A 12,424-nucleotide genomic window follows, 5' to 3' on the forward strand; every position below is an offset into this window, starting at 1 on the left:
GCTCAAGCCTGTAATCACAGCACTTTGGGAGGCCGAGGTGGGCGGATCATGAGGTCAAGAGATCGAGGCCATCCTGGCTAACACGGTAAAACCATGTCTGTACTAAAAAAATACAAAAAATTAGCCGGGCATGGTGGCAGGCACCTGTAGTCCCAGCTACTCGGGAGGCTGAGGCAGGAGAATGGCGTGAACCCGGGAGGCGGAGCTTGCAGTGAACCAAGATCGCCCCACTGCACTCCAGCCTGGGGGACAGAGCGAGACTCCGTCTCAAAAAAAAAAAAAAAAAAAAAAAAGTCTGCTTCTAGGCTCTTTGTAAGTTGTCAGTGTAAATATTGTCACCATAACTAATCTTATATCTTCAATTTCCTATTATTATAACATTATTCTTACTGAAAATTATCCCTTTTATTTAAATCTAACTCATTCTAATTAAATAATGTTGGACAAGAAAATTGTGTGAGTTGTCATTGTTTTTAAATTTTCATTTTTCTTTTGCAATGTATTATGCAGCTATTTTTTAGAAATACTATATAGTTGCTTAAAAATAATGTACTGTCTCAGTTTGGTGAAGAGTTTTCCATTTTTTTCTCCTCTTTCTGTTTCTAATGGTTTTGCTCAAATATTCTCTACTTTTTAAATTTTTAATTTTTTTAGAAATGGAATCTTACTATGTTGTCCAGGCTGGCCTTGAAGTCCTGGGCTCAAGTGATCCTCCCACCTTGGCTGGCCTCCAAAACTGCTAAGATTATAGGTGTGAGCTACCATGCCCACATCTCTAGCCTTTCTGGTTTTATATGCTTGATCTGTCCATTTCTAATATATGTAAGTTAAAGTTATCCTTTTTATTTTGAATGCATTTTTTACTGTTAATTCTGTTTTTCTTTTTTAATCTGTAATTCTGCTTATGGTTTTGTTTGATAGATATTGAGCATTTCTAATCTGAAAATCAGAAGTCCAAAATGCTCCACAGGCTGAAACTTTCTGAGCACTGACATCACATAACAAATAGAAAATTCCACATCTGACTTCATGTTACAGGTGGCAGTCAGAATGCATGCACACAACAAACAGTTTATTCAACATTCCCAAGGGAAAAAAAGACTTTCCCAGACCCCTTAAGCTGTGATGTATCTTTTACTTGAATGCCCAGATTCCTCCACATGAGCACTCTCACAAAAGGTAATAATATGGCAGATGTCCAGGCTGGATATGCCAACAGACGGTTCCCATGATGCCCTACGTGAGGCTAAGTCCTACATGAATTACTTAATGCATTTCTTTTTTGCTTGTGGTGTAAAGATATTGTTGAAAATATCAAAAAGGCCCACAGATACCCTTATGAGTAACAATGATAAGAAAAAGAGGAAGCATTTATACTCATCTATAGCACAGAAAATCAAGGTGTTGGAGACATTGGACTGGGGTATAAGTATGAAATGCTGTAAGGAAAAGTATTGTGTTAGAATGACCAACATATATGACCAGAAGAAACAGAAGGATAAATTCTCGAAGTTCTATCATGACAGTGATAAACAGAAGTAAGTAAAAAAATAGAAAAACACTGCATAATGCTAAAAACGAAGATCTTGATTGTGTATTAAAATAGTGAATCTGTTACTGTCACAGTGAACACATGACACTTAATGGTATGCAGATTATAAAAAAGCAAACATTTATCACAACTAACTAAAAATTGAAAAGAAATGTGAATATTCAACAGAATGAGTGTAGAAATTTAAGAAATAATAGCATTACATTTTTTAAAAATTGTGGTGATAAAGCATCTGCTGATCACAAAGGAGCAGATTCATTGACAAGTTTGCCAGGTCATCGCTGATAAAAGTCTGATGCCATAACAAGTTTATACAGCTGACAAAACATCTTTGTTTCAGTATTATTGCCCCAGAAAGACACCGATTAACAGCTCATAAGAGAGCCTTTTTAGGAATTAAGAATGCCAAGAATAGAATAATTGCTGGGATGTGCTAATGCAACAGGCATGCATAAGCATAAACCTGCTGTGATAGGAATAAGATTGTGTCCTCTTTGTGTTAAAGGAGTAAATTTTTTACCAGTTTATAATTATGCTAAAAAAGGCATGAATCTCCACAGCCATCTTTTCTGATCGGTTTCACAAATGTGTTGTACCAACAGCTCATGCTCACTGCAGGGAAGCCAGACTGGATGATAACTATAAGATTTTGTAATTCCTTGACAACTGTTCTGCTCATTCTCCAGGTAAAATTTTTATCAAAAATAATATTTATGCCATGTACTTTCCCCAAATGTGACTTCATTAATTCCATGTGACCAGGATATCCTTAGATCAATGAAAAGTAAATATAAAAATACTTTCTTGAATGCCTGCTAGCAGCAGTAAACAAAGGCATGGGTGTGAAAGGTTCTCAAAGGAGTTTAGCATGAAGGATGCTATATATGCTGTTGCCAATGCTTGGAACACAGTGACTAAAAACAGAGTTGTGCATGCCTGGCACAATCTCAAGCCTGTGACTATGTTCAGTGATAATGATAAACAAGGTGGTGACTTTAGAGGATTCCATATGTCAAGTGAGAAAAAAAATGATGTCTAACATCCTCAAATATGTAAAAATGTATCTTTGGAGTCTCTCAATAAACTGGAAGCAGTGAATACCAAGAAAATGTGTAATGGATACATAATATTTGTACACTTGTGTACATTTAATAGCTATATGTCCTATTTTGATAAAAGCATTCAATATGTAATGATAAAACAGGATATTTTTGTTTCTAAAAGTAATCAGATGGCTGCCCCTTGCAAACCAAATTATATCAGATAGCCAACTGTATTCCCATCATTAAGAGTCTCTAGATATTTTAAGTAGTAAATAATTTAATTTAGGAAATTGAATTTTTGTAAACATTGTTGAAAGAGTAAAGATATATGTTTAAGTCTACAAATGATTTCTAAAATAATACTCAACCGACCCACTCTTGATAAGAGCTATTACCTCTGAGGGGTAAGTTGGAATCGAAAAGCTATCATACGCAGGGGGGCCCTTTAATCTCCACATCCAGGCAGATCTCTAGGCAGCTGGAGCTCCCACTCACCTGGATCAATGGCCTTAGCTGCCCTACCCTTTGTTATGAAGTGACCATGGTGAAGCTGGGCCATCCTAGCTCCTAACACAGGCATAACTCTAGGCATTCAGGTCACTCACTCAACTGAATCAGCAGCCTGAGCCACACCATCATGTTTGTGTAGAGATTGTGATGCAGTGGCGCTCCCTATGCTCCATGCCCAGAAAGCTTTCTGGGCATCTAGAGCACCCATTCCCCAGAAGCAGGAATTTAGACCACCTCCCCTCCTCATGCAGAGAACTTGAGGCTAAGGTGATTTCCCATCTCTACACCTAGGCACACTTCTGGGTGCTTGTGGCCACACAGTGGGACCCACTCAACACTGGTGCTTGTATTTGCCACTGGGGGACCCATACGTGGGTCTGCCCTGTGTGGCCCCACCTATCGTGTTCCCCTCCTTCTAGGCCTGAGTAGGGAGCTCAGATCACTGTGTGCTCCACAGATCAGCCCATTACCTGAGGCAACAGAGAGCTCCTTCCAGTAAACAAGGATCAAGTAGATATCCATCTATGTTGGTCTCAGCTTGCTCTTTCCCATAAGTGCCATCTATGCCAGTTGAAAAGGTTCAAACACATAGCCTGATAACAGAAGGACATAGGACAATAGAAGTGAAGCCAAAGACCCTACCTAATATTCTCTACAGTCATACCCCCTATTGAGGTGGGAAAAGAAAAGAAAAAAAATCCTATCCACATGAAAATTAGTACAAAAATTAGAAGTGCCAGTGGCTTAAGCCAAAAAGAAACCAGCACAGGAATTCTGGAATCATGAAAAATCTGAATGATGTGACACCACCAAAGGATCACACTAAGTCTCCAGCAATGGTCCCTAACAGAAATGGAAGCTAAGAAATGACAGATAAAGAATGTAAAATATGGATGGCAAAGAAGCTAAACAAGATCCAAGACAAGTTTGAAAATCAACACACAAAAAAACTTCTAAATCAATCCAGAAAATGAGGGAAGAGATAAGCATCTTAAAAAGAAATCAATCAGGGCTTCTGGAATTGAAAAACACACTTAAAGAATTTTAAAATACAATTCAAAGCTTAGTCTATAGATTAGACCAAGAAGAAAAAAATTCAGAGCTTGAAGACCTGTCTTTTGAACTAACCGTTAAATAAAAATAAAGAAAAAAAAAGAATTATGAAAAACAAAGTATTTAAGAAATATGTGACTATGTAATGTGACCAAACCTATGAATAATTGGCATTCCTGAGAGAGAAGGGGGAAAAATAAACAAGCTGGGAAATGTATTTGAGGGAATAATTCAAAACATTTCCCTAATATTGCTAGAGAAGAAGATATCTAGATTTAAAAAAAAAAAAAAAGCATTGAACGCTTGCAAGATACTATACAAAACAAACATCACCAAGGCATATGGTCACCAGACTATCCAAGGTTAACATTAAAGAAAAACCTTAAAGACAGAGAAGAAGGTCAACTTATGTACCAGGAAAACCCCATCAGGCTACCAGTGTACTTCTCAGCAGAAATCTTAAAAAGCAGAAGAGATTGGCAGCTTATTTATGGCATTCTCAAAGAAAAGAAATTCTCATGAAGAATTTCATATCCCACCAAAGCACTAGCAAAGGAGAAATAAAATCTTTTCCAGACAAGCAATTACTAAGAGAATTTGTTACCACTAGACTAGACCTACAACAGATCATTATGGGTATTCTAAACTTGAAAATGAAATAAAAATACCTGCTACTACAAAAACACACTTAAGTACATAGCCCACAGACCCTACAAAGCAACTATGCAATAGAAACTACAAAGCAGCAGGCTAACAACTTCATGATAGGATCAACACCTCACATATCAATACTAATATTCAATGTAAATAGTCTAAGCCTCCCACTTAAAAGGCATAGAGTGGCAAGTTGAATAAAAAAACCAAGATCCTTCTACTCCTATCTTCAGGAGACTCATCTTACTTTTAATGACACTCAAAGACTCAATGTAAAGGGTTGTAGAATAATCTATCATGCAAATGGAAAACAGAAAAGAACAGGATTACTATTTTTATATCAGATAGAACAGATGTTAAACCAACAACAGTAAAAAGGGACAAAGAAGGGCATTAAATAATGATAAAAGGATCATTTCAACTAGACCACTTAGCTATTTTAAATATATATACACCCAACATCGGAGCACTCAGATTCATAAAACAAGCATTTCTAGATGTACAAAAAGCATTAGCCACACAATAATAGTGGGTGACTTCAACACTCCACTGATGCAGCTTTAGACAGATCATGAAGGCAGAGAACTAACAAAGAAATTCTGAACTTAAATTTACCACTTGACCAATTGGACCTAACAGATGTCTACAGAATACCCAACAACCAATAGAATATATATTCTTCTCATCTGCACACAGAACATACTCTAAGATTGACCACATGCTTGGGCATAAAGCAAGTCTCAATAAACTAAAAAAATTGAAATCATGCCAACCATACTCTTGGACCACAGTAGAAAGAAAATAGAAATCAATACCAAAAGATCTCTTCAAACCATGCAATTACATGGAAATCAAACGACTTGCTCCTGAATCACTTTTGCAAAAAACAATAAAATTTAGGAGGAAATAAACAAAAATCTTTGAAACAAATGAAAATAGAGATACAACATACCAAAAAGCCAGAGGTGTTGGTGTGCAGCAAAAGCAGTGTTAAAAGGAAAGTTTGTAGTGATAAACATCTACATCAAGAAGTTAGAAAGGTTGCAAATTCAAGATCAAACACCACATCTAGAAAATAAATAACCAAAATCAGAAGAGAACTGAACAAAATTGAGACTGAAAGTTTCATACAAAAAATCAACAAACTTTAAAGGGATAAACGAGATCAGTAGACTACTAGGTAAACAAAGAGAAAAAGGGAGAAGATCTAAATAAGCATAGTCCAAACAACAAAGGTGACATTACAACTGGTATCACAGAAATATGAAAGATCCTAAGAGAATGATATGAACACCTTTAAGCATACAAAGCAGAAAATTTAGAGAAAACTGATAAATTACTGGAAACACACAGCCTTGCAATATCTAATCAGGAAGAAATTGAAACCCTGAACAGACAGATATTGAGTTCTGAAATTAAATAAGTAATTTAAAAAAAAACCTTAGCAACCAAAAACCCAAACAAACAAACAAAAAAACCCAAAGCCCTGGACCAGATGGATTCAAATTCTACCAGATGTATGAAGAAGAACTGCAACCACTTCTACTGAAACTATTCCAAAAGGCTGAAAAACAGATTCTCCCTAATTCCTTTTACAAAGTCAGCATCACCTTGATACCAAAACCTGGCAAAGACACAACAACAACAAACTACAGGCCAATACTCCCAATGAATATAGATGCAAAAATCTTCAACAAAATTCAAGCAAACGAAATCCAATAGCACATCTAAAGGTAATCAGGCTGGGCGCAGTGGCTCACGCCTATAATCCTAACACTTTGGGAGGCAGAGGCAGGTAGATCACCTGAGGTCAAGAGTTGGAGACCAGCCTGGCCAACATGGTGAAACCCTGTCTCTACCAAAAATACAAAAATTTGTCAGGCGTGGTGGCATTCACCTATAATCCCAGCTACTTGGGAGGCTGAGACATGAGACTTGCTTAAACCTGGGAGGTGGGGGTTGCAGTGAACTGAAACAGCACCACTGCACTCCAGCCTGGGCAACAGAGTGAGACTCTGTCTCTAAATAAATAAACAGTAATTCATCACAATCAAGAAGGCTTTATTCCTGGGATCCAATGTTGGTTCAACATATGCAAATCAATAAATGTGATTCACCACATAAACCAAATTAAAAACAAAATCCTTATGATCATCTTAAGAGACACAGAGAAAGCTTTCAATAAAATCCAACATCCTTTTATGATAAAAACCCTCAACAAAGTAAGGAATGAAGGAACATACTTCAAAATAATAAAACCATCTATGACAAACCCACAGCCAACATCATGCTGAATGAGCAAATACTAGAGTAATTCCTCTTAATAACAGGAACAAGACAAAGATGTCCACGATTATAACTCCTATTCAGCATGGTACTGGAAGTCTTAGAGCAATCAGGCAAGAGAAAGAAATAAGAGGCATCCAATTAGAAAAAGAAGTCAAATTATCTCTCTTCACTGACAATATAACTCTACTGATACAATATCCTACACACTCTGCCAAAAGACTTTTAGAACTGATGAAATATTTCAGTAAAGTTTCAGGATACAAAATCAATGTACAAAAATCGGTAGCATTTCTATAAACCAATACTGTTCAAGCTGAGAGACAAATCAAAAATGCAATACAATTCAAAATAGCCACACAGCAAAATAAAATACCTAGAAATACATCTAACCAAAGAGATAAAAGCTCTCTACAAGGAGAACCACAAAATATTGCTGAGAGAAGTCATAGATGACACAAACAAATAGAAAAACATTCCATGCTCATGGATCAAAAGAATCAATAGCATTAAAGTGATCATACTGCCCAAAGCAATTTACAGATTCAACACTGTTCCTATACAACTACCAATGTCATTTTTCATATTCTAAAATTCATATGGAACCAAAAAGGAACCCCAAATAGCCAAAGCAATCCTAAGCAAAAAGAATAAAGCCAGAGACATGACATTACTCACATTACCCGACTTCAAACTATACTATAAGTCTACAATAAACAAAGCAGCTTGGTAATGGTACAAAAGCAGACACATAGACTGATGGAACAGAATAGATAACCCAGACATAAAGCCTCACACAACAAACTGATCTTTGAAAAGGTCAACAAAAATAAACAGTAGGGAAAAGAGTTCCTATTCATTAAATGGTGCTCGGATAACTGGCTAGCCATATGCAGAAGAATAAAACTGGACCCCTACTTTTCACCATATACAAAAATTAACTCAAGATATGTTAAGAGTTTAAATTTAAGACCTCAAACTATAAAAATTATACAAGAAAACCTGGGAAATACCCTTCTCAGCATCAGCCTTGACCAAGAATTTATGGTTAATTCTTGAAAAGCAATTGCAACAAAAAGAAAAATTGACAAATGGAACCTAATTAAACTAAAGAGCTTTTGCACAGCAAAAGAACCTATCAACAGAGTAAACAGACAATCTACAGAATGGGAAAGAATATTCACAAACTATGCATCTGACAAAGGTCTAATATGCAGAATATATGAGAAACTTAAATCAACAAGCGAAAACCAAACAACCCCATTAAAAAATGGACAAAGCATATGAACAGAAGCTGCTCAAAAGAAGCAGCCAACAAGCCTATGAAAAAATGCTCCACATCACTAATTATCAGAAAAAATGCAAATCAAAACCACAATGAGATACCTACCATCTCACACTATTCACAATGGCTATTATTAAAAAGTCAAAAAGTGGCCGGGCGCGGTGGCTCACGCTTGTAATCCCAGCACTTTGGGAGGCTGAGGCGGGCGGATCACGAGGTCAGGAGATCGAGACCACAGTGAAACCCCGTCTCTACTAAAAATACAAAAAAAAAATTAGCCGGGCGTGGTGGCGGGCGCCTGTAGTCCCAGCTACTCGGAGAGGCTGGGGCAGGAGAATGGCGTGAACCCGGGAGGCGGAGCTTGCAGTGAGCCGAGATAGCGCCACCGCACTCCAGCCTGGGTGACAGAGCGAGACTCTGTCTCAAAAAAAAAAAAAAAAAAAAGTCAAAAAGTAACAGATGTTTATAAGACTGCAGAGAAAGGGCAGTCCTTATACACTGTTGGTGGGAATGTAAATTAGTTCAGCCACTGTGAAAACCGGTGTGGAGATTTTTCAAGGGACGTAAAACAGACCTACTATTTGATCCAACAATCACATTTCTCTGTATATACCCAAAGGAAAATAAATCATTCTACCAAAAAGACACATGCACTTGTATGTTTATCACAGCACTATTCAGAATAGCAGAGACTTGGAATCAACCTAGATTCTCATCAACAGTGGACTGGACAAAGAAAAATATGGTACATATACACCATGGAATACTATGCAAACATAAAAGGAATATAAAATCATGCCCTTTGTAGCAACATGGATGCAGCTAGAGGCCATTATCCTAAGCAAGTAATGAAGGAACAGAAAACAAAACACTGTATGTTCTCACTTATAAGTAGGAGCTAAACATTTAGTATACATGGGCATAAAGATGGGAGCAATGGACATTGGAGACTGCTAGAGAGAGGAAGGAGGAAGGAAAGAGCTGAGGGTTTGCCTATTGGGTGCTATGCTCATTGCCTGGGTGACTGGATCATCTGGGCCCCAAATCTCAGTGTCACATGGTGTTCCCATATGACAGATCTGCACATGTACCCTCAGATTTAAAGTAAAATTTGAAATTATTGGAAAAAAGACCCATATAGATATGAAGCTGAATTTTTGGATTCAGAAAGAGCAAAATAGTAGGACTAATAAATAAATGCAAAATCTTGTGCATTCTTATAATTAGAAGGTATTCACTCTGTGATATTTTTTCCAAAGCCTATATTCCCAGTCTAATTAAGTGAAAAGATCAGATAAATCCAAATTGAGGGACATTTTATAAAATATCTAATCAATACACAGACAAAAAACAGAAAAACTACCACAACTTCTGTCAGTGTAACTCCTTCCGGATACCTTAGAAAGTAGGGGGAAAAAAATCTTTTATCCTGGAATGCCAGATCAGAATTATTTCTCTGCTATTGCTGCTGCCTTAATGATGTCTCAAATTCTTGGAAGCTAAAGAATGGGTAATGGAACGTTGTTGTGAAGAAAGTTCGTATCCTTCAACTATTCTAGTTTTATTACTACTTGTATTGCTTTCTAATTCCTTGGGGGAAAAAAGTGTGTGTAGATAGATAGATAGATAGATAGATAGATAGATAGATAGATAGATAGATAGATAGATAGATAGATAGATGGATGACAGATACACAGTTTAGATAGATTCCCATACACTTTTCAATTTTTAGTTTCTTCCATCATTTTTATTTTTTTCTGTAGCTAATAACTTCTCAATTATTCATTGCCTATAAATTTCCTATAGATTTACCAATATGTTTTTTAGTTTTGATTTAGAGGCTTCTTTTGAGCCAGGCACGTACTTTTAAGTTTCATTCCTCCCTCTTCTTTTCTTCTGTGTTCACCTATCTCTGTGGAAGGACTTTTCATTTTTCCTCCACACATACTTTTGGTCTCCTTGTCCAGAAGTAGGTCAACGTTGGTTCTTAGGGGCTTCTACCCTGAGTGGATATTGAGAACATACCCAGTATCTATTTCCCACAGGTAATAGATGTCCTCTGCTGCTGTACTATGTCCTCTGCTGCTGTACTATGAGCTCAGCAGATTTAAAGCTTTAGCCCCATTCATTGCATTTTGCATTTTTTCTTTTGATTCACAGCAATTCTTGTGCTTTACTTTTTAATTGCTATCACTTTTTAATAGTATTAATATTTTAAACATATTTTCCTTATCACTGCTGACTTTGACATTGTGCAATGGCCTAAAATGTAAACTTTTATTCACATCCTTTGGATGTCTTTATTTTTATATTTTCTAGATATGTAGAATCTGTAAATTGTAAACTGTCACTTACAAGTTTGGTAGAAAATGATCAGTGGCTGACCCCTTTATGTGACATGTGAGCACTCGCGAGTACAGGCTAGAGATGGAAGTTGTTCTCATACTACATGTGGGAGTCACAGAACAGACACTGAAAATACATTACTTCAAGTGTAGCAAAGCCACAGTGGGCAATTGCTTGTGAGATGCTGACAGCCAGGAAGAGAGTAATACATACCAATGTAATCTTGAGATCTAACTATTACCCCATTACAAAGTGTATGTATTTAAGGGAAAGTCAGGCACACTTCTTAAACACTCTGGACTGAATGGTTTTCATTTTAAAATGAGGAGAGGGACAAGTGGAATGAAGGAGGAAAGGAAGGAACCAGGGGAGGAATGAGGCAGAGAGGGAAGGAAGAAAGGAAAGAAGAAAGGGAGACAAACACAAGATTTATGTATACAAGATTGTTGCAGAAGACCTAATGAAGTTCTACTCCATGATCTAGAAGAAGAAAATATCTCTGAACATTATTTGCTGTTGGAAAGAGAAAAAGGGTTTAGAAAACACTTGGAGGCTTTAGAATTCAAATGGTGGTAGATAACATATGTATGATATTGTTCCTTCCAATCACCAATTAGAGAACTCTTGGAGATTCAGCAATAACCAGAAGTGAACCAAAGAAAAGACTACAGACCTAAATCTGGATAAGAATTCTGCTTGATAAGTCATGACACATTCTTGTAATATATACAAAACAATCCACATTCTGGTCCAAAATAAATCCCCTAAATAAGATAGGACATAAAAAAAAAAAATTCAGAACACAGTGAACAGCCGTATCTCCAACATGCATTGGCTTCTCTCCCTCTTATACCTAAGTAGAACTAGGTTGATCCAAATGTTATGTTCAGAAGTATAGAATTGAAAAAGCAAGAAGCAGCACTGGGGAAGAAGTAAAGGAATTAGATAGGATATAGCTTTTTATGTTCTAAGAAAATTCCAACAGTAAGTGAATGTTGGAACAAGAGAATCTTAGCGTTGAGGCAGCAGATGATCCAAGTACAGTTTACAGAACTACTCTACGAATTGCAAATCAAGCTTAGGCTGGTGCTTCAGGCTGAGATTTAAGAGGATAAACCACCTACTACTCAAATAGTGACAGAAGCTGTGAGACCTGGTATCTACCCTGAGGGCAAATACTCTACCCATTCAAGGCAAATAAAAATAAATCCGTGAATTACCACAAGAACATAAAGAAAAAGAAAATTATACCTAATAGTCATAAGAAAAATATAACTTTGAAAATAACCTTCATAAGAAAAATAGGTATTTTCTTAAGCAAGCAGCAGCTTGTTGTCTTCGAAATAATGCAAGAGGAAATGAGTTACATGAAGCAGAAGCAAGAAGCCTTAAGGAGAAAACTGAGTTAAGATGAAAGGCGGGGTGGAGGGGCCTGGCACTATCAGAGTGGCATAATAAAAATCCACATTGGAGGTAGTCCCAATTGGATTTGATTATAGAAAATCAAGTTAGTCGTATGGAGGATAAATCTGAGAGGCTTACCCAGAATGCAGAGAAAGGGGGATGATTAAAATCTAGTTAAATAACATGTGAAAAGATAAAGAACTGAAATCCAATCCAATAATTAAGAATTATTAATTTTCCAGGAGAAGAAAAAAAGTATAAACAGAATTATTTCTTGATCTAAAAACAAAC

This window comes from Hylobates moloch, unplaced genomic scaffold (assembly GCF_009828535.3).
Source record: "Hylobates moloch isolate HMO894 unplaced genomic scaffold, HMol_V3 SCAFFOLD_6, whole genome shotgun sequence".
Taxonomy (NCBI): Eukaryota; Metazoa; Chordata; class Mammalia; order Primates; family Hylobatidae; genus Hylobates; species Hylobates moloch.